Here is a 23431-nt window from a genome sequence, read left to right as displayed (position 1 = left end):
TCCGATCCGAGATACGATCCACTACTCCGATCCACTAGTCCGATCCGAGACACGATCCACTACTCCGATCCGAGATACGATCCACTACTCCGATCCACTACTCTGATCCGATTTTACACAATCCACTACTCTGATCCGAGATACGATCCACTACTCCGATCCGAGATACGATCCACTCCGTGATACAATCCACTACTCTGATCCGAGATCCAATCCACTACTCCGATCCGAGATACGATCCACTACTCCGATCCACTACTCCGATCCGTGATACAATCCACTACTCTGATCCGAGATCCGATCCACTACTCCGATCCGAGATCCGATCCACTACTGTATGTCAGAAAAAGTTCATGCCATAAAAACATGTTATGGTATAAAATGTTAATGCAGAGCATGCCATAAAAAGTCATAGTATAGTATGCCATAAAACAAGTGAAATAAAAATGTCATATGCCATGACATGAAACAGGGCTTTCCAATGAGTCGAGTAAATGGGTCAAACGGAGGATAAACAGAAGGCTGGATTCCCAAAAACTGGACACAAGGAAAAATAGTCAAGAAACAGAGCAATAGGAAAAACATGATTCTCAAGAAAGGTAGTAAAGTCGGCCCGAGCACAACACGAGAGGTGGACGGTGTGGCGATGAGTGGAAGACTGATCCAGGCTTTTATGCAGCAGAGAGTGGCGATGGCTTGATTGCAGATGAGCAGCAGATGTGCAGACTTGAGTGGCAGCATCCGGTCAGGAAACCACGCCCAGCTCCAGACAACACAAACAGGAACATTGAGCTTTGAGCGGGCGCTGTCTCCGCGTGGTCCTACCGCGTGCATGTTCTCCTATTTTGGTTTTCGGACTGCAAAAAGAGGAAGTGAACTGCCTTCTGAAAAATTGAATAACGTACTCACAAAAGTACATACCATACTTGTTACTTGTTACAGTTAGTCTACACATTCATATTTTACACAAAGCTAATTATTGCCTTGAAAAGATCTGAATACTTATCCAACTGCAGATTAAAATAAAAATTTTGGACTAAAACATAACAATAGATTTTGTAGCAATCACTTTCATTTTTAATCAGAGTAATTTGAGCTGACTGCATACTCTGAATCTGTGAATGAAAGGCCACTGCTAGTGCAGTACTTCAGTGTGACGGTGCTGGGAAACAGCCCAGAAACCCTTATGGTGTCCACACAGTGTAATGGTATCGGCTTCTCTCCGCAGACGGCCCATTGGCTGCTGGCTCAGGTGCAGCCATTGCACTGGCCCATAGTGGAGCAGGCGAGGTCCAATCACAGGCCACTATTCTCCTTAAGGACAAGCGGGAGAAGGAGGGAGAAAAATTCACACAGCAACACTTCCACAAGCCAGTACACACACACAAACACACAGACACACACCCACACGCACACATAAAGGTGGGAATACAAATGTTTGACTTTATGAAGCAGTCAAAGTGAGATGTGCCAAAGGGAAAAGATTGCTTTGAGTCCAATTGTCGGTGCAAAAGATCCATTAAAACACCTCGTAAACACACCTATAAAATGCACTTATAATAGAGTACAGGCCGATCACATGGGCCAAAAGAGCTGTTGATTAACAATGTGTGTATGAATGTACAGAATGAAAATTAGGTAAATGCAGTTTACCACAAAATACTATGTGCACAGAGTTAGTCTTGTTTAGTCTGGTATTGTGTGAATTATCTGGAAATTGTCATGGTAGTGCTTTGAAAGCAGGCGAAACGAGGCATACAATTGTGTGTGTGTGTGTGTGTGTGTGTGTGTGTGTGTGTGTGTGTGTGTGTGTGTGTGTGTGTGTGTGTGTGTGTGTGTGTGTGTGTGTGTCAGTGATGGTTGGATGGTTCTGAACTACAGTACCACAGCATACAGGCCTACCGCCCCCTTCTGGACACTGGAGACGGAGAGAAGTTGTGCCTTAGAGAGCGGAGCGTTCAGAGCTTTCTCTTTTATGAGACTTCATTCATAGTTCAGTCAGTTTGCCTGCCAATGTTGTGCTGTTGCTGTGTTTTCCCCTCTTGCTGACCTGATAATGTCAACACTATCATGGTACTGCCACCTATGCTGGGACAGAGACACAGCCAGTGGAGCTTATATTTTTTATATTTTGTGGTGCTGGCAATCCTTAGTATTGCTCAATGTTTTTAGATATGATATTATAGCTGTCACTTTAGCAAGTAATTCTCCATGTACAGGTATTGTTTGGATTATCCACTTTACAGGACCTTATACTCATATCAGAGATATAAAGTCTGTTTTTTCAAAGTATTTTGTTCCATTCCTCTCTTAACTGATATTACTTACTATCCAGTTTGTCCAGCACTCTCCACAGCAGCAGGTCGCCGCCCAACCAGTGCTGCTTCCAAAACAAACGACCACTAGGTGGCACACTTACTTACTTTACATCATTGTATCATCGAATACTGTATGATGAATTGCATAATTACAACATGTATAACGGAGAAGAAACTACAGCAAACACAATGTATGATCATCAAATCTGAGTGAGTTAGACCTGCAGGTAATATGAATTCATTAATCATTGTATCAGCACTGAATCATGTATACTCATGACAGACAGTTATCCACACACCAAGTTATGAATACACAATATCTGCATCATATGAAAAAAATCAGGGATGGACATTTACAAATGTTATTATTACATGTAAATAATTTAGAAGAAAAATATATAATAATCAGACAAAATAGTGAAAGATTATTTATGAATATATTCATATTAATAACTATTGTTAGAAGAGCTTTAGTTTAGTTTGTGGCTGTTTTGTCATGTGATAGGAAATACACATCTAGAGAGAAGCATGGAAGACAAACAGCTGATCACACACCTTCAGGGGACAACAGGCAAACTGCAGTTAATACACAAGCCAGTTTCCCAAAAATAGATTGCACAAAGTCTTGTTTGCATCTGTAAACAGTCTGCAACCGTGCTGAATCGTTATGAGAGCCACATAACAGGTTCATGCAACATTGCATGAAACCTCCAGTCAAACATGGTGGTGGAAACGTTCAGGAGTGGGGATGTTTTGCCTATTGTGGGTTGGTCATTTTCACAGCATTAACGCCGCACTGACCAAAGCAAAGCACCGGGAGTGTCATCTCATGTAGCTAAGAGTTATGTGGAAGATGATTCATTTGATCCGAAACACACTCAGGAAAAGAGGTATTCAGATCTTTTACATCAGTAAAAGTACAAACACTGTGAAAACAACCCAAGTAAAAGTCTTGCATTCAAAACATTTACAAACTAAAAGTCTTAGTGTTATCAGCTAAATGAAATTCAGCTTCAAAGGTCAAAGTGTTAATGTGCAATACAAATGTTACCATTGTATATGATGATGAATTGATACTACTACTGTAGATGTTTCTAGCTCCTTTAGCTCCTGTTGGCTACTTTAATCTACAGCAATGCATCTTATTCTATAAGATCCTCATATGTTTGTAGCGTCGCTGTCCTCTGAGAACCACGTATCTCTAAAAAGTCATGAGCTCAAAAAACCCCAGCTGATCTTAAAGAGTTTATTTATCTTCAGAAGAGGAGAATCTTCTCAACACATCAACAAAACACTTCATCCATCACAAAAATTCCAATTCAACAAACACAACATTTGGAGGTACATGGTTTTCACTGGTCAGGAACGACTGGAATCTGAAAAGTAAGTAGAAACTAGAGCTGTCCGACAAATGTAGAAGTAAAAAAGTACATTTTGTATGAAGTTGCATAAAATAGAAATACTCAAGTAAAGTACTTCAAATTCGTACTAAATGTACTTAGTTATATTTCAACACTGAACACACTGTTCATCAGAGCAGCATGGCTTTCCATTTCAGATCTCAACCCCAATTCATTCTTTATGAAGGGTTGAAAAGGTGAAACATACATTTTTCAAAAAGTGCTCTGGAGTTAAAACAACAACAACAAAAAACTTAGTTGTCCAAAAGAGTATGTAATCCTGTTATTTATATTATATATATATATATATATATATATATATATATATATATATATATATATATATATATATATATATATATATATAATATATATATATATATATATATTTTAGCTTTTTCTTAAGTTGACATGCTAGATGGGTTCGGTTTTGAAGCCTGCAGTAGAAGTGTCTATTTGCACGCACTCTTGGTTGTTCCTCAGCATACATTACAGCTTGATTTGGAATAAATAGAACATGTAGGAGCTCTATGTCAAGTCTGTGTGCCATGGTACATCCTACTGTGACCTGCTGTTCTGGAGACAAATTACAAACTGAAAGATGTCGAGCGGAAAAGTCATAAATCAGAGTAAAGCCAAACACTGCGAGGCAGCTAATGAAGTGGCTAGAGAGGGCCACGCTGGGCGACCTCCATCTTGTCACTCATTACTGCTAAAGGAAACAGCGAAGGCCTGCGTGCAAACGCACGCCTTTCACTGTCCTAGATCAAACAGCAGAAAGCCTGCACCGCCGCTCTTCCAGCCCAAATCACAAACACAGTACGATCCTGCTGCACATCCAGGCCTTTGCAGAAGTGGGCTTTTGATCATGGCCAACTCCTCGAGGACGTGTTTAAAAAAGACAACAAGAGGAACTATGTGGGATCTGTGCGTCTGACCCCGGAGAAATCATTTGCTCTGATGGCACTGAGAGGCCTGGCCTCCACACACTGGGAAGATGAACACAGGAGATTAGCGAAGACGAACAGTCTCTGTCATGATGAACAGACGCCTGGGCCGAGTCAAGATGCTGAGACTAAACCCGCCAGCTCTTCTAAAAACATACAATCCCCCCAACACTTGTCCAAGCTCAGACGCATGTAAAATACACCCACGCCTGCTTAGATAAACTCTGAGCCGCGCCACAGACATGCAGTATACTCAGACTGCAGTTTGACTGATGCTGCTTCTTCTTCAGAAACAAAGACGGCATACAGTATTTAGAAGTGTTGTTTATTACTAAATGACATGTTAGCCAGTTGTAAACATGCCGATTTAGGAATTACCTTGAGAGAGTTTGGTGTGTGATGTTAAGGAAAGTAAGGCAGAAGCCATGTTCTTACTCTGCTTTACCAGTCTGCTGGTATTCACACCAGTCAGGTTTCTGAAAGCCAGTACAAATAATGTTGAAGTGAAGCTGCTGCATAGCCTGTATTTAGGGTTGAAAATGTCACAAAAGCTTTGATGTCTATTTGAAAAGCAGCCAAAGCAACATGTACTGGAGACCATGAGACAGAGAATCTTCACTGAAACACAGAGCACTGACCTTCTGTCAGCGTTTATTATCTTAGCAGCTGTATGGTGCTGCACCAATTCAGCAGCACAGAGGAACACAGAGGAACACGGAGGAACACAGAGGTACAGAGAGGAACACAGAGGTACAGAGAGGAACACAGAGGTACAGAGAGGAACACAGAGGTACAGAGAGGAACACAGAGGTACAGAGAGGAACACGGAGGTACAGAGAGGAACACGGAGGAACACAGAGGTACAGAGAGGAACACGGAGGTACAGAGAGGAACACGGAGGTACAGAGAGGAACACGGAGGAACACGGAGGAACACGGAGGTACACGGAGGAACACAGAGGAACACAGAGGTACACAGAGGAACACAGAGGTACAGAGAGGAACACGGAGGAACACGGAGGAACACGGAGGAACACGGAGGTACACGGAGGAACACAGAGGAACACAGAGGTACACAGAGGAACACAGAGGTACACAGAGGAACACAGAGGAACACAGAGGTACACAGAGGAACACGGAGGAATACGGAGGAACACGGAGGAACACGGAGGAACACAGAGGAACACAGAGGAATACAGAGGAACACAGAGGTACACAGAGGAACACAGAGGAACACAGAGGAACACAGAGGAACACAGAGGAATACAGAGGAACACAGAGGAACACAGAGGTACACAGAGGAACACAGAGGTACACAGAGGAACACAGAGGAACACAGAGGTACACAGAGGTACACAGAGGTACACAGAGGTACAGAGAGGTACTGCAGACAAGGATGTCGGTCCAAACATTGCTCAATTCAAAGTGTATTTGATTAGAATTTTCAATGACATCTGCACAGGTGACATTTAGAGTAATGAAACCATGTTGTTTGTTAGCTGCTGCACCGTAATACCTCTCCCACAAAAGGACCATTTGTATTTCAATTACTCATCATTTGTTTTTGGAGACTCAAAAACAGAGAAAAGTCTTGAAGTCATTGAGGTAAATGGTGAACAACAGCGGAACGACATCAAGACATCGATTTACAAACCCTCAGTTTGGATCAATACTTCTCAACACATCCATCTTCACTATCTTCGCCTCACTATTTAAAACATTTTTGCATGATCAGTTTTACACTATTCCGAAGTGACCCGAGAGGCCAAAAAATCAACTCATGCAGCTCTAAGAATCAAATTCAACATTTATGTTTTGGAGGCTCATTGAAACAAAATATATTTGACAATATTTACTATTTTCAACTTCAAAATGGTAATTCAGTCTTTCTGTCTGAGCAGTGTGCCATATGCCAAACATATGAAGGAAATCACCTGTGGAAATAACATCCCAGCTTTTCAGATAAATATAACAAAAACTAAATGAAAGCGCTGTACGGAGGAATCGATGGGGTCAACTTCAAAGGTACCACAGTAAATGTGTTTCTGGCAGAACAGCAGGGCGGTTCAAACAATTCATCCAATGTGACTCATCATCACTTACTGCACTCAACTGACAATATCTGGTTTCATTGAAAATCTGTTGTTCATCTATGGCTTAAACCCTGCTGCCCTCTGTGCTATAAGCAGGTTGTTTATGTAGAATGCTCTAACCCAGTGGTGCTCGACCTCTTTGACTCTCACAAACAGCAATCTACACAATAGATTGCTATTCTGAGGCAAATTGTATCACTGGTACGGGCAATGTAATGCAAAGGAAACATTCCCCAGTCTAAAATATGAATTCATTTTTTAAATGTTATTTTAATTTGTTTTTCTCCACAATCCTCTGGCGACCCCCAGATATGATCTTGAAACCCTCTTGGGGGTCCCAATCCCCAGGTTGATAACCACAATTTTAACCAAATTAGCAAAAATACGTTAAAAGAGAAATGCTAAAAATGCCTATAATATATCATGTAGAGGCTGGACTCTAAAAGCAGGAGGCTTGAGACAGAGGTTAGGTGCAGACCAACCAGGTGTTTATTTCACCCACAATGAACACATTCAATCAGCATGTGGACCTGACAGCAGTAGCAGTACTTGATGGAAACTGGTGTGCACTGACAACGGCCACCAACAACCCCCACCACATAGGGAACTCTGCCCCTCACCTGACAATAAAATACACAAACCATAACAAACACAATACAACATGTTTCGACTACCCTAAGGTAAAGCATCTACATGGCCTCAATTTATGTACGGTAACACTTTACTATAGAAGCCTGAAGAGGAGATTAAAGTACCATAACACCCCTGCACTAATTACCACATGGTATCTCCCGGATCCTTAAAGAGGTGCTCAGATACCCTGAGGACTCTTTCAGCCCCAACACCCTTGGAGAGGAGACACAACAGAGGTGAGTGGCCTGAACACAAACGTTACACATGATACAGCTGCACAGTCGAGTGACAGTAAAGCCCTTCATTAGGGCAAAGGTTAACCTACTATGAGCCCATTATGTTGAGATATCCAAACTAGTGTCTTCACTGGGCCAGCCTCCAATTAACTGCTACAATATCTACCAGACACACATCATTACTACCGACCTGAACGTTTGTACAGTGGAGCACTTTGGAATGACTTCAGATCTTCAGACCCAAGTTAGACTGAGCCAATGGCAATTAAATACTTCATATAAATGGTATAGAGTCAAAAGACGTTCCAAAGACTTCCCAACGTGTCAAGTGAAGCAGCTTGGTCAGTGGTGCTCGTTGCTGACACTGATGCACATTTAGCATGTGTATGCGCGACCCCACTCGCAGCATTACGGGCAGAGACACTGATGTAGTTTAAAGAGCGAGATAGTCCACACAGGGCCGGATGGAGGGGAGCTGAGCCGGCCAAACAAAAACAGGACTTTCTTCAAAGTCGTTCCAGATTTCCTTTGCGAGACTCAAAGTAAATGTTGACATTCTGTTACACGTGTTAGTGTTAGTCACGTGACTAACGTAATCATGCTTTTTTCCTAAACCGAAGTTGTTTTGTTGCCTCTCTGCAGATACTCTACAGTTATCCTTAGCGCCATATATAACATAACCCCTACTTATTGGTGCACCAGTGTGTGCTTTATATCTTATAACACAAATTGAAAATTCCGTAAACACACACACAAAATACGTGTCTGTAGATATGACTGCACTTTAGGGAATCACACATTGACATCATCGTTTCTCTCCTCATCCAATTCTCACAGGCTTTCTTTCTCTCCTCCATGAGAACAAAGGCTGAGCTCAAGGAGAAAAAAGTATTTTAAAACGCATTGTAGACGACTGCTGACAAGTCACTCACACCCAATAAAACCAGAGGAATCGTGAAGTGCAGCGAGACAAATGGCTGCCTGGCTTTTACCGCCAGCAGCAGAGAAAATTCTGGTGAAGTACAACCGAGAGGACGGGACAAAAACTAGTCCCTAAATCCCTGAGTCCCACTTATCTTTAATGACCCCAACCAAACGATGAATTCAGATGAGCTGGTCCTTGTCACAAGGTTTTGTATTTTATGAGTTTGTCACAGGCAAAGATACACTGCTGTTTTACATTTAGCTCAGTGACGTTACAGTGACAAAGGTCCAACGACAGGGGGAGTTTTAGGAACATCAAAACCAGAAAGACAAAGCTGTGAAAGTTGCATTAAAAGACGAGAGATGTATTTGCAGTACTGGTTCAGGAGTCACATGGCATGCTTACCTGGCAATCAAAAGTGATGAACACTTTAGAGTCTCAGCTTTTGACATTTAATTCACTTCCAACTGGTTCACTTTCCTCCGGACTGACGTATTTGGTTTAATAAGTGAGAGTCAAATAGGAGCCAGCCACATCTGCTATTAGAAAACCACATAAACGGCAGCAGGAAAAGTCCAAAAGTATTACTTCCACATTCTCTGCAAAGCCATTTCTTCATAGAGGCAAAACTATAATACTCTGTGTTGATGATCCGGGAAGGAGGATGAAAAAGGCGACACAGGATTTTGGAGGTTCCTTCATGGGAGGTCTGAGCAACAACGTCCACTGTGCTGAGCTCAGGCCTGTGAAGTCGGCAGGATAACCAGGTCCCATGTCTGCCGTGTCACATGTTCGGGGATCAGAGGAGCTGGAGTGTGTATGGGTGTAAGTAAGACTATGGGTTTGACCAGATCTTGAACCAAGCAGCACATGATGCCTTACCGCCAGCTAGGCAGCTACGAAACTCCAACTGAAATCATCAATTGACCCTGACACTAATATCATCAAGCTGCGCTCCGAATTAAATGGTCACAAACATGGCACCCACTTCAAAGAGTCCAGGGGCTTACCTATGGAAAAACAAAAAGCATGACACTGTTTAAATACGAGCACTGAGGAACCAGTGAGACGCCAGATCTTATGAGGTGAAGCAGAGAGAGGGGCCAGATAAACAGGAGCACTTTGATAGAAGCTGGAACCGTGCTAGCCTGATTCTAGACAAGTTCAGGGGCGGACTGGCCATCGGGGATACCGGGGGAATCCCCGGTAGGCCGACGGGGTTTGGGCCGGTCTCTGACATCGCCGGCCCCGACTATATTATATGCTTCACAGAACACGTTCAATTGACTCTAATACCGAAAGTCAATAATCAGTGAAAACTGTATCAACAGTATAGACTGACATTATACTACTCCTCGCGATCTGAGACGCCATAGCACGGCTGGAAATTACGGTGCTTTTAAAAACTTTTCTCCATAACCGCGGTCTGCGCCGTGCGCTCGTGCCGGGCGACGGTCGGGGCGGGGCCGGCGGAGGTGCGAATGGCCGCTGTAGACCGGCGAAATACAGGGGCGGCTCGACTGTCACGGCGTCCATGAATCGAGGACTTCTTACTGGAACTGAAACGATGTACTGGGATTAAATTCTTTGTCAACAAAGAATTTGGTAAGTGACAAACTGCGTTTGTTTTTTTACATCTGCAGTAACGTTTTTATGAATAATATTTGATGGCTCGTGCTCTTGTGTGGTGGAATGCGTGGATCCGCTGCAGGTCTGCTGGATTGATGTGCTTTGTTGTCATATGAATATATGTGACTGGTTCTTATGACTATGTGGCTGTCCTTGTGTTAATTACGTTGATTTGACTATGCGTTGTCAGTTATTGACGTAGCGTCCCGTCACGGATTCATGTATCTGCAGCTTGCGTCACTCGCTCGGAGACAAGCCGTTTTGAGTGCGAGCTAGCAGCATGGCACCGGTACCAAAACGTAAATCCTTTAAAGGTGGAGCTGAAAAGCTCAGGGAGAAAAAGAAGAGATATCTGGAGGAAGGTGCATCAAAATATTTAAAAATCTCTGACTTATTTGGGAAACCACCGACTGGTGACAGTGTTATGATGGTAAGTTGTGGCATTGACTTGGCCAATGTTAGCTTGCTTTTCACAGATGAGGTAGTGTTCGGCTACAAGCTAGCCTAGCTAACGTTAGCTAGATAAATGATAAATGTCCAAAATTGAGACAGTTATGATCTGGTCAAATAAGCAAGCTGGCGCTGTTCGCATCATCGAGATTATCTAATTTAACATGTTAGCCGTAGTTACTTGCTTACAATCGATGAGCAAGCTATCCATGGTGGTAGTTGTAAAGAGGGCAATCTTATCATTTCTAATAATTTATGTCAAATAATGTTTAAGTTAACCAGCTCTCAACAGCACCTGGAGGCTTTTATGTTGATGGCTACTCAGACAGATGTTTTGCAGATGCTGGACAGTGAGAAAATCATAGACGGTGTTGCGGAAAAGAGTGAGCTGCTGCAAAAACTACTCGTGTAGTGAGGTAATAATAACACATGAGTATACTGATATTGTTTTTTATTACTATGTGACTATAATGCACCTGGGCTGGCAGAGTTAGTTTAGGTTCTGTTACTTAACTTATTGTTTTGTTATGCACCTTCAACACCCCTACACACACACACACACACACACAATCACACACCCAGCATGCAACACTACTGATACCACTGATGTTCACACCCCATCGTATGTTCTGTTCATTTCAATATAGTTCAAACTAATTCTACCCTCTGATTCCAGTTTCTTTATTGTGTGGTCTTTCTCTGCTGACATTCATTCCTTAAGGCTCTGTAGTTATACGTATAACCATCTGATACCAGCCCAAAGTTCAGCATATTCATCGAGCAAACTACTACCTTGGAGTATTATTTTATTCAATGTGTCCATCCAGGCAAATTGGTGGATCCAAATGTTATAAAAAAAAACATATATGATGTAATTTCTTTGTAATCATCGAAAATAATGTTAAGTGTATGGGTATTTTTCCAAGTAGGCCACTGACATCGATACGTGCGATGCATTGAGTGGGCCGGTCTGACAGTAAACTCCCGGGCCACTTTTTTCCCCCAGTCCGCCCCTGGACAAGTTCAATATAGTTTCACGCTATAGAATAATACAGACTATAGTTTTATCATTTTAGGAAGTTTTCACCTATTACTATGAATTTGTGGCTATTAAATAGCACCACAAAATGCTTTAACAGGGTGCTGCATGCGGTGATTGACCACACTGCAGTCGTTTGAACTTCATACAAACTACTAGAGACACGAGTGCATCTGTTCACATTGCATCATCTGTCAACATAATGTGTGAGATTACCAATGTTGGGAAGCTTTCTTTCGAAATGTAGTAATTTACAGATTACTAGTTACCTTTTAAGAATGTAATAAGTAATGTAACTATTTAACTTCATGAAAGTAGTGTAACTCATTACATTTGATCGATTTTACTAACAATTGTTTTATATTGTGTAACAAAGCTTAATAGTCCTCAAAAAGATCAACTTAACTGAGGCAATGTAAACATCTAATCAGCACTCAACACTGATTACTGTCAAACTTTCCTTACATTGGAGTTTAACCCTTTGTAATCACCAACATTGTGATTAGTAACTGAACTATCCGCCAGGAGGATCATGTGATTGGTCGTGTGATCTTGCCTCCATGAGTGAGTCTCTGTGTCTTTCCAAAGCTAATCTTGCATTCTATTGCTGAACATATTGTTGTGATATTTTGGGTGGCTGCTTATGGCTGCATGCTCAAGGACCTCCCATAATTGTATTGACTCGCACTTTCTCAAAAACACTTTTTATTGCCTGTTTTTATTCTGTCATTGACTGCCTGTACATCGCCTCCCCCAGCTGCTGCTCTGCACACAGACAGAGTGGGAAAACAGTTCACTTTCAGTGTCTTAATGGTGTTTATTGTGTGTGTGTAACAGAACTACCACACACTGCTGGACCTCACTCAGCCGCTTCTATGCACATAGCTTGGTGAGTTTAATTATGTTTTTGGCAAGATTTTATGAAATGTCTTACACAATGACGATGCCGATTGCCTGCACACATCGTTTGAATAAAGTGTGTTTTACAACACATTGCAGGCCATTAGTATCAGACGGGGATCAATATAGGTCGGGTTGTATTCATTCAATCACACAGCAGCAGTGGTCGCCTGCCGGAGACGGCACTTTTCTAGTTACAGATTTTACAATTTTTAACTCTGTTACATGTAACTAGTTGCTCCCCAACACTGGTGAGTAATACACAGCCTATGCCTCCTATTTCAACGTGACACAGAATTTTGGCAGTAAAACCGAGCAGGATATAAGATAAGGTGCAAAATACACCACATTATGCAGTAGAACAGGGATTCCCAAAGTGTGGAGCTGCCTCTAGGGCAGGGGTGGGCAAACTTTTTGGCTCGGGGGCCACATTGAGTTTTAAAATTTGACAGACTGGCCGGGCCAGGAGCAGATGAATGGAGTGTGTTTGTGTGAACTCATATAAATTACAAGTAAAAGCCATGACCTAAAAAGTAACTTGCATTTAATTTCAGTGGGAAGAGTGTTGTTGGTCACCCTTTTTAACCAGTGCGTCAACGTCTGGTGTTGGTTTGGTTGGTTTGGTTGTGGCAATTCTCAGAACAGATCTGAGGTGTTCATCAGTTAACTGGGATCTTACACGGTATTTTTTTATTGCATTAATGCATATTTTATCATGCACTTACTTAATAAGCAGTCATTTTTGACACAGAGTTTCTCATGTAAAGTTTAATGACTGTGGTCTTTTTAGCAGCTTGATTCTTTGAAAGGATCATACAAATATTTAACTGTCACATTAACATTGTCAGAGCTCTGCTCTGTAGTCTTTCCTTGTCTCTCCTCCCTATGTGTGGGTACATCTCACTGGCGTCAGGAAACTTATCAGAATACCCTTATTTTATTGGTTAAACTGCATCACGTGACGTGATTTACAACGCATTGGTCGGTGTTTTTCCTGCACAGCTGAACAAAGTGCCGTAAATGCTGGAAAGGAGCGTGAATAGCTCCGCTGCATAAAGCAAAGGCCACTGAAAACGTGTCCGCGACGAACCACCAGTTGAGAATCACTGGTCTGCAGGATCGTGACGAGCAGTGAACAGCTGTTTGTGTGGCGTGTCTTCCGTCTCTTCCCGTTTCCTTCGCCTACATTCCCCTGGGTCCTAAGCCCCTCCCTGTACAGCTTCTTATCACCCTCTTTGCACCAACGTACATTTATCATAAATACCACGCATATTACGGTAAACAGCGTTGCATATGTGTCAAACTCTATCGGTGCATCTCCGGTCTGTCTTTATTCGTCCTGCATCGCTCTGTTCTGTTCTTTAATGGAACGTTACTGGAGCGACGGAGCCTCTCCCAGCTGTTAGCAGACTGTTGTGCTAGCAAGCAGGCTCGCGAGCGAGCTGTACCCAGCATGCAGTTCGGCGGTGAAATTTTATAAATGTACAATTATTAGTGTTACAAATTGTTTATGTGTCACAGACTGTTGTGTGCTGTGGTGTTTTTCTCTGTTAAAGAGCGTTAGTTGTGGGTTGTTAATTGTTAACTGCAGAGAAATAGCAGCAAAAAATACATTTAGCTGCCTGTTGAAAGCAGACGGCAATTGTTTCGGCTATGCACCGGTATGATGGTGTGTGAAGAATTCATATCATACGAGAAAAAAACCCGGTATACTGCCCAGCCCTTATAGTATTGACAATTCTGTACCAATATTTGACGGGCCGTATTAAAACGCCCAACGGGCCGGATACGGCCCGCGGGCCGTAGCTTGCCCATGCCTGCTCTAGGGGGTGCGCGAGAGGAAAAGTGTAATGGCGGTCTGATGGTGTAATAATATTAAATATTAAAAAGTGGGATGAATTATAAAAAATGCACTTGAGCGCCCAGAGAGAGAGAGAGAGAGAGAGAGAGAGAGAGAGAGAGAGAGAGAGAGAGAGAGAGAGAGAGAGAGAGAGAGAGAGAGAGAGAGAGAGAGAGAGAGAGAGAGAGAGAGAGAGAGAGAGAGAGAGAGAGAGAGAGAGAGAGAGAGAGAGAGAGAGAACGCTTTTCCATGAATTGGCCGCAGAGATTTGGGGCTTCGTCTAATGTGACCGCACAGCTTAATTGCGATGCATAATAAAGATGTCGTCTGTAACATATTCAAAACAACACATCACATAAAACAGGTCGAAATAAATAAATCATAGCAGCCATCACTTTAAGGGGGTCATTATTTCCTAGAAGTCCTGTCTTCAGAATATGCAGGGCTTTGGAGTTAGAACCCATGAATACATTTGACAAAACGATTCCAATCCGAGGTCCAGAGGCATCGATGTTTCTGGAGCTCCCAACTGGATCTTATTGTCTTTAAAGCAAACATGGATGGGAAGTCCTACAAATGATAAACACAGGGGCACACTGGCCATCAGGAGTTTGGGTCATAAAGTTTTTATTTTTCAATTTCTGATTTCAGAAATAACTGTATGGTCCTAAAGGGGGATGTAATTTGGACTGATCCTTGTTTTGGTTGAGATCTGTTTGGCTCAGTCATTTTCATTGAGAGCATAAGGATGGTGATAGTGTTCTGCACAGCATATACCGGCCTCTGTCCTTAGATAAAGAAAGAGTCCCCCCAAACAAACCTTAAACAGGGGGAGGGAAGAGACCTGAGCAGCAGAGGAGGGATCCCTCTTCCAAGGTGGGCTGAAGTGCAATAGATGTCATGTGTACAGAATGAACAACATCAAAAAAATTACAACATAGTCAATATGGAATCAAAATACTCAATAAGACGTGATGTTCAGAGCAGCTCCATCCTAATAAGTACTAACGTGTGCTTGTTCCCTTTACACTGTAGGTCTGAGGAGCAGAGACAGAAATCTCCACCTCGTCTGTGACGCACTGAGGCCATTTACGGCTCAACATTGGTCAGGAGGGAAAATGGCCAATCAGTGATTAGAAAAGAAGCAGTGTGGAGAATGAGGAGGGCGAAGGGGGCTGACACTGTATCCAGCTAATAAGAAAAGGAGCCTCCGCCATTTTGACTGTAGAAGAAACAAGGAGTAAGAAAATGTGGTGCCTCACCTCCTGCCAATTACTCAAGGAAATGTGGAGCGAAAAGGTCAGACTCCTACACTGTAAATCTGACAGCCCCTCACTCTTTCCACCACAACACCAACAGCAGCCATGAGAGACATCGAAACGGTTTACCCACCGCACCAATTTGAAGAGGGACCGAATTTTCAGCTCGACAATCTTGGATGTCCAGCCTAATGGACAAGAATACACAAGAGGAGGTGGAAGGAATACTCGGCAACCGACATTTCTAACCAGACAAAAACACTGAATTGGCAGTAAAACATGAGAGCAGCAAAACCGTTCATGTATGAATGCATGAGTGTCTGAATTATTCGTCCACTTCAATGCAAAATGCAGATTCACGATTTGAAAAGAGTCTGATCCCAATGCTTTCAACTATTGATGGAAATAACTATTGATGGGAATAACTATTGATGGGAATAACAGCACTTTAATATGATATTATAGCAGAAGTTCAGGTTTTCATAAGCAGTTTATGCTGTGAATTGGGTCAGATGTATTCAAATGAATACTTTGACATATTTTGCACTTGCATTAACGACCATAAAAAGACCTGATTTTACCAATGTAAAATGTTTCAGTAACATCTAGCTGAAATAAAATTTGTGTTTTCTCCAACCTGTCGCCTAAAAATACCACATCATCAGAGAAGTGGATGACGTCACACTTTGAGAAACAGACAGGAAGTTGCTGATATTCTTGCATGTCATTGTTGCTAAAACAATAGCCCTGTTTTAATGCATTTTTGAGAAAAGCAAGTGAGTTTTTAAATGTTAATTTCACTTCAAAAGTATTGAAGTATTGCAGTGAATTTTCTACATAAAGGATGTAAGGGAAATTACATTTGCATTTAAAATATTTCTATGAAAAGAGCAGACTGTTAACCTGAAAATACAGCAACACACTATAATGTAATACTTGTGACACAATGGAACACAAGCAAGCCGTTGAACAATTTACAGTGTCGGTTGTATTTGACATGGAATGTATTGCAGTTATGAATGTATTGCAGTTATGAATGTATTGCAGTTATGAATGTATTGCAGTTAGATATTTGGTGGAAGATAAACGGAGTTCACTTTGACTGGTTCCATGAACTGTTGTTTTGTCTTAGATCCCATGTGCACCGTAGGAACTATCACACTGATGAACGGTTCCGTGAAAAGTTATTTCATCATAATTCTGAGAGACTGAGTCCTGTGGATACTGGTGTTTGTCTCCCTTTCAGTGATCACCAAATGGAAGTCGTATATCGCAGTCCACTATCAGAGTGACTGCAGCTGCAACCTCCTCCTGCTCCGACCACGTGACGGTGGGTGTGTGTCTGGGTTCAATTCCCCACCAGAACTGCAGCTCAATTCTGCTGCTATAAAAAAAATGCAATGTTGTGATTGCAGCAGATGCCCAGAGAGGTGCTGCATGGGTCTGGACTGTTCCCCCAGTGGAGACTAGGACACTGAAGGAGCACTGAGGTAAGAACAGACAGAGATCCCTCACTGATCCAAAATGAATCAGGACTTTTCTTAAAATGAAGGATTTTTGTTACCCATCATTTTTCTATGTCTAAGTATAGTACATTTCTGCAAAGTTAAGACAGTCAAAAATAAAAAATATAAATTGTTAAATTTGGGTTAAATAATTTAAAAGTAATTTAGAAAATGCATGAAAGAGCTTTTTTTGATCCACTATTTATGGATACGGTCACATTTCTGCTCTATAAATTCACATACAGTAAGTCCACAGGCTTTGGCCTTGTGACCTGGGCCACACGTGTGCAACATGCATGTAAATATATATATATATATAGACGGTGCCGTCTTGTTTAGTATTATTAGAGCTGGGCAATATAAGGCCCGCCACTCTCCCTAATGTACAAAAAGCTGGATGCACCAGACTTTGGCTCAGAATGACTTCAAGCTTTAGTGTAATCACGTTCTGTGTAATTCGACTGATCTGTCTAATTGGCTGTGACAGAATGACGTCTACTGACGTAAAAGCAGCCACATCTTTCTTATTCTTGCTGTGATGTAGAAGACATGTGAAAGACAACATGTGGGCTCACCTTGTTGTTGTGTTTTTGACCGCTAATATCGGTAAATCAACAAGCAAATTAAATGTAAAACTTGAAAAATATTAAAATAATAGAATAGAAATGACTGGAATGATGTATCGACTTTGGATGGGAGCTAATTGAAGCAGAGGACGGAATGTTTAGCCTGAGCGCGGCGGGTGAGAGCGCGTGTGTTAATAGTTTGAGGTTGGAGAACACAGCTCCATCTCCACTGTTCAGCAGTTGGAGGGAGTCGGAGCTGAGCGGTCTGTCAGCAGCGCCATCGGGCAGCGCTGAAAGGCAGCGGAGCCGCAAACACACAAACGATGGCCGCTCATTCGCTCATGTCACCAACAGATATATAAGTCACACCGTCACCTGATTTGTAGACGCGCCGCAGACTGTACGCTTCTTTTAGCCTCCTGCAAAAAGCACAAGCGCATATTTCACCTGCAAATACTGCGCGCGGCCTACGCGTCAGTCATCCACCACCGCGAGGCTGCATGTCAGCAGGACGAGGGCTGCACACACACGCGCACACACACACACGGTTTTCTTTCATATTATTTTTAAGAGCTTTTACATTGAAGAGAGACGGATGATTTGAACGAAGTGATAATGAGCCTTCACTGCGTGAGTTAAACAAACCTCGAATCTACCAGAGTCATTTCCTCAGGCCCAAATCAAACAGTTCTTCAAGTTGTTATGATCATGTAGACCTGTAGTTTGATCAGAAAACGTCAGCTATTACAACCAGAATAATTCAAATACCAACAGATCAAAATATAAAAGTTAAATCGTAATGATCGTTAATGTGACACCACTGGTTTGGGGAACTTCCTACGTCTGTGTCTTGGAGAGCACAACAAAAGATACACACAGAACTGTGAAGAATGAGAAGACTGCAAATAAAGTTCCAAACAGAACGGGCCCAATTTCTGACACGTGAAAACGTATTTCAAATATAAAGCTCCGTATTTGAGCCTCCATCATCACGAAGTCCTGTTTACAGGGATGGAGGACGCAGCACTCTTGTTCAGTGATTGCTCCTAAATGCGTCACTGAACTCGTTATTGCACAATAAAAGTGATTTTAATTAAATATGATAATGTGGTCACTCATTTGTTGTGGGTGGCCGTTGTATTGCGCTCTTTGTGTTGTTTGTGTTGATGCCTCCATCTGGCCATGTTAATTGTTAGATCATTTTACGAGACAATTTATTGGCGGGAAGGCAAAAGAAGGCAATTTCTTTTTACAGATGTTTTCGAAGAATATATTGTTATTATAGGCTATTTAATATTAAACCTCAACTGTTATTTTTTATTGATATATATATTGCTGATCAAGTAATATCTACAACTGACGGATAACAGCGTGTTTTTGGGGGTAAATCATTGATGGTAAAATAGTCAGATCCTGGTGGAATATCTGTGATGGCGGTCATCCTTTGCTGATAGATGAAGGCTGGAGTTATCTTTTCAAATGACTCACTGAGGTCAAATGTTTATTCGGTTTTAATAATTGCTGTCTGGTTTTGTGCGTTGTGGATCTCTGTTGCCACTTTAAAGCAGCGTGTCAGCATCAACTCAGATGAATGAGAGCGTTACAGGTGGAGGCTTAGTCCACCCTGCTGACCTGAAGGAACGACGTGGCGGTGCATGGCTCACCTCATCGCGGCTGAATGTGGACGGGTCCATGTTGGCAATTTTAGTAAAGATGACCAAATAATCTTGGTCCCCAAATTAAGATAATGTGGAAAATGATTAAATATTAAATACAAAGTGCATGTTGGCTGAGATAAACAGGGGGACACATCACTCCCCCCCCCCCCCCCCCATTCAACTGTGTGTGTGTGTGTGGGGGGGGGGGGATTCCAAAATAAACCACAGCATGTTCCCCCCTTCAGAGCCTAGAGAGTGCACTGCACAGGCGCAGAACGCAGCTCGGTGCTGGAGAAGCTGAAAGGCACTAAGGCAGCCGAACCCAACGTTGCGCGGACACTTCCCAGCGGACAGCCGCCGCTGCAGCCTCCAGACTCCCGCTGGAGAACAGCGCCTTCTAAAGCCCGTGCAAACCGCTGCGTGGGAAGAGGAGCACCCCGCTGTTAGCAGGCTGAGGACACGGCTGCGGTGCACGGGGATGGATTTACGCAGATGATAGCTGACTGAGGTACAGTAGAGACGCGCCTGGGCTCCTGATAGCTGCGCTGTAGTTTCATTATCTGCTGATCATCTGCTGGCTTGTAAACATGGCGGTGTGATAAAGAGACGGCATCACTGGACAAGAGGGATATAAAACAGAAAACCTTGTCATCCGAGTGAAACTAGCGGTGATTAGCGCACTGAACTCCCACGGCTCGACAATCTGATCTGGAAGATTTGAATCTGACAGCTATGGGCAGAGCAGGAGTGGACCAGCACACAGACTCATAGCGAGGCGGTCCTTCTTTTTCTTTACTGGACATTTCTTATTGCGCTTTGTTCTTTTTTGTTACACAGTCTTGTTGTTATGAAACACCATAATTACATGTAACAAATAGTGTTCTTATTTACAGATGAAACCTATTTGTTATGATAATAACACTTTATTGTCACCACATTATTATTATTATTAGTATGAGTAGTAGTAGTTGTTGTTAATGTATTGCTTAAATATTGGCAAGTATTAGCAGATGGAAATTTGAACTTAATTAAATAATACTAATATCAAAAAGAAGGAGAGAAAAAAAGTATTTAGTTGTGTCGAGGATGTTGCTGAAAGGGTTGGTGATCACCTATAAAGTGAGACATTGGGTGTTCGGCCTGTTCATGGTTTCTATGGAGCAAGATTGCAAAGCCACGTGATGGGCACTGAGGCCACTGAGTTTCTGAGAGTGGCCATTCTTTGAAAAAACATTTCAATGTAGTTGTATGAAATGCCAGACCTCGGTTTTAATGGTCATTTTCCAAAAACGTAATTTCTGTTCCAGCCGGCTGTCGTGAATTTAAAGTGAATTGTAATTAAATACCGTCACACTGCAGTTGATAAGATATGTTGGAACATGTTGTTTTTTGAATGAGCTTTATTAATGTATTCATCGTTTAATATTTGTTGTTGTCCAGACTGAGCCTCTGCTGTTTATGCCCAGGCCTCTATGCATCAGAGCTGCACACACAAAATGGCGGCAGATTGAAATTTATTACAGCTGTCTCAGTTAACACGTCTCATACACACACACGCACACACGCACACGGTTCTTTTTCAGCTTATCAGGATTTGTTTGGTTGCATTTGTCATTGTAAGGTCTGCGCTTTACTTTCTGCTCCTCCTTGAGAGGACGTGAACAATGTGGTCAGTGCGAGTGTGATGTAGCTACAGACCATGTGACTTCCACCAACGTGTCAAATAACAGTGCAGCTTCACATAAAACGTGCATTCAAATGTTCAGTCAACATATTAAACAGCACTTTCGGACAGAACTTCAGTTTCAACTATTTATTTTGACTTTCTACGTTGTTAACAGGGAATAAAACGGCAGAGTGTGTGAAGGGACATGTTTTCAGACGGAGCTCCAGAAACAGAATCAGGGTTCTGGATGGGGCTGCTCAGTTAAACAGCACCAGTGAAAGTCGCAGTTTCACACTGTAAAACAGGCTCTGTGGTCACTTCCCTGTCAGCCCTTATCTTTATTAGCGTTCACAAATGTCTCCATCGGTTTACAGGACGCTGCCTCTGCACTTCCACGGCTCAGAGAGCCGCTCTGTGTTTACAGGCCCACATGCAGCCTGAGGAGTGAACAGCTTTCAGGGGCAAGCAACAGGTTCCACTATTGTTGACTCATTTCTTCAGAAAGATCGGTAGTATAATTTAGAACACTATTGAGCTATAGGAGAGTGATGAGAACTTACATATATACTTACTATAGCCTGAATATGAACTATGTCCATGTGAAGCGGAGACATTCTTATAAATTCATGCCAGACAAGAGCATTTTTGTACCAGTAAATGTTTGGGAAATGTAGTTCCAGCCTCAGCACTCAGAAAACAGTGTTTTCAGTCTGGAGCCGGGTGACGCCCTCGAGGGTCTGAGGCAGACGTGAAGCTCGGAGCAGCAGCCGGATGAGACAGACGTGGGGTTATGAAGTCGTGTGAAAGACAATCTGCAGTGGTTCTGAAGGTGTGAGAGACAGGAGGGCCGATGACATAATGACAAGGATAAATACATCCTCCATTTCTACTTGCACTATGGTGCTTTCACCAGATCTTTTCACTACTTTTGGTCCTTTCCTGTTCAAAAATATCAACCATATAGTTTGGAACTGCTTTGAATCGCTACCCTGCGCGTTTAATTCAAATTCAACCCGAACCTTGACCCACATGACTTCTCACATGGAATTGAACTTTTAGTTAACACTGTTGTGTTTGCAGGAAGTGTGATTTACTGATGAGACTTCTTCAGACGTCGAGGGACCGATCTTCGATGTGAACTTGCTGATTACCCGTCGTGGTCATGGAGCTATGAGAGAGGGTAGTGCTGGGACTCTGGATGAGACCGTACAGCGCAGTACATTGATAAAAGGAGTTTGTGACCTCTTCACCCCTAAGAGGAGCACATGAGTAAATGTTTGAAGTTTGCCCAATTGCATGATGGGATGCAATGAAGGGTGTCCACAATAAAACAGAGTTAACCTTTTGACCTCGATGCTGAAGGACTAAAGAGTTCATTATATTATTCTGCAGACCCTAAAACAGATCAAATATATATAAATAGTGACGCTGTGCCTTTATTTGTACTGATTATATCTAGAATAGTGGAAATCAGATTCGTGATTTTGTATTGTTCATATCTTAATCTGTGTGAATTGATTCTGTCCATATTGAATCGAACTACTGCAACATCAAATCTAGTCCGGTGAGTGGGAGACAAGTAGTGTGAGCAGCAATATTTCAATTATTAGAGATTGCAATTTACAGACCATGTGGTCAATAACTATGATATTTTAGATCAAATATTGATATCATGTTGATAATACAGATATGATAATAAATAATCCAGTGCCTCTGAAATCATTTTATATATACAGTTATGGTTACAGCCTTACATTCATGTTTTGAGTGTAATTTATTTTCTGAAAAAGAGATAAAACACACAGAGTGAAAGATTTGACTGAAAGCATTATTATCATCATTATTATGTTTGTTTTGTTTAAAAATATATTATTATTTGAATTCTATTGTCCTATTGTGAACATCTGATATTGTGACCGCCCTATTTCAAAACTTGGTCTTCAATCAAGTTTGATTGAAGGCTTATTATTATTCTACGTCCAATAATAAGCCCCTTTAAATACTACTTGGCTCAAGTTAACAGAATCAGCCTGTTTTCCACCGTCAAGCAACTTCGCAGCAACTGGTGGCTGGACGTCCAATCCAAACAAATGAGCTGTATTTGTCCTGTACTTGTGTTACAAACACACTGTATGCTGATGGAGCTGAGACCAGAGAAACATATTTTTGCAGGATTCTATGTCCACATTTGACACACGTATTTTTTTATTCTTCAGTTCAGTTTATGAATGCAATTCAAGTAAAACATGTGACACTACAATAACATATTAGATATTTCAACTTACATTCAAAAACCTGTTGAAAATGTGTGAAATACCGTATTCTGCTGGGCTGCAACATCTACATTTTACATCTCTATCATTTACAT

At 42.0% G+C, this 23431-nt stretch overlaps 1 protein-coding gene across 1 annotated transcript in view; it reads right to left on the bottom strand.

Annotated features, from left to right (window-relative positions):
- The window catches only part of mrps23 (mitochondrial ribosomal protein S23), a 244791-nt gene that overhangs the window by 109862 nt on the left and 111498 nt on the right, over positions 1–23431 (bottom strand). The gene's annotated exons all lie outside the window — the stretch shown is intronic.

Source organism: Melanostigma gelatinosum (genome assembly GCF_949748355.1).
Source record: "Melanostigma gelatinosum genome assembly, chromosome: 7".
Classification (NCBI taxonomy): Eukaryota; Metazoa; Chordata; class Actinopteri; order Perciformes; family Zoarcidae; genus Melanostigma; species Melanostigma gelatinosum.
The sequence above is the reverse complement of the archived record's forward strand: the minus strand, read 5'-3'. Positions and strand labels throughout refer to the sequence as shown.